Source organism: Apaloderma vittatum, unplaced genomic scaffold (assembly GCF_000703405.1).
Source record: "Apaloderma vittatum isolate BGI_N311 unplaced genomic scaffold, ASM70340v1 scaffold29223, whole genome shotgun sequence".
Classification (NCBI taxonomy): domain Eukaryota; kingdom Metazoa; phylum Chordata; class Aves; order Trogoniformes; family Trogonidae; genus Apaloderma; species Apaloderma vittatum.
Window position 1 is genome coordinate 10,112 of NW_009709101.1, and position 767 is coordinate 10,878.

The following is a 767-nucleotide window of genomic DNA, read 5'->3' on the forward strand; positions in this document are numbered from 1 at the left end:
CATGTCTTTCACCCTCTCTCTAAGGGCTGGGCCCCATAACCCAACAGTTTTGGCCTCTGTCTTGTACTGCTGCACTCTTCCAGCAAAAGAAATGCAATAAAACCCTTGGGAGATGAAATCAAGGGGAGCTGGTGTGACGTGTCAGCACAGAGAGACAGTGCAGCAGCCCTGTAAGTGGCCAGCCACCCCTCACACTCCAACTAACCCAGCTGGTCATAGGCACTGGCGGCTCATCCTCCATCCCCGGGAGGGCTCAGCAATCCTTCAGTGCCCTGAGTTCTGGAGAGCTCTGCACCTCATCTCCACAGCCAAGCACCCACCCTGGAGGAGGCATAGTAAGAGCACAGCCCTGCAGGAACAAGGGAGCACAGCTGCTCAGGGCTCATCACAGCCACCCCCGGGGCAGAAGGAAGCAGCACAGCCCTCACAACTGGTAGAGGACAAAAGCAGCACTGACCTTCCTGCTGCCTAAGGAGCTGTTGGTTAATTCAGAAAGCCACAGTGTGACACAGACTTCTGAAACAGCAATCAAAGTCTGAGAGGAGGAAATGATGCCACTGGAGGTTTTGGTATCTGGGCTCCCTCTTCTGCTTAAATGAGTGGGGTACCCTCAAGTGCATACAGGTCATTGCTCAAATTCCCTCTCGGAGGAATCCACACAGCAGCAGTTCCTGGCCTGTCCACACTGCTCCCAGTAGTCTCCACACAGCAGTGACAGACCCATTTCTTGTGTGTTCCTGCTGGGCCAGCAAGCAGTACAAACTGAT

At 54.2% G+C, this 767-nt stretch overlaps 1 protein-coding gene across 1 annotated transcript in view; it reads right to left on the reverse strand.

Annotated features, from left to right (window-relative positions):
* Nucleotides 1-767, reverse strand: part of EFHD1 (EF-hand domain family, member D1) — a gene marked incomplete at its 5' end in the record, with an annotated part of 7,205 nt that overhangs the window by 5,707 nt on the left and 731 nt on the right. The gene's annotated exons all lie outside the window — the stretch shown is intronic.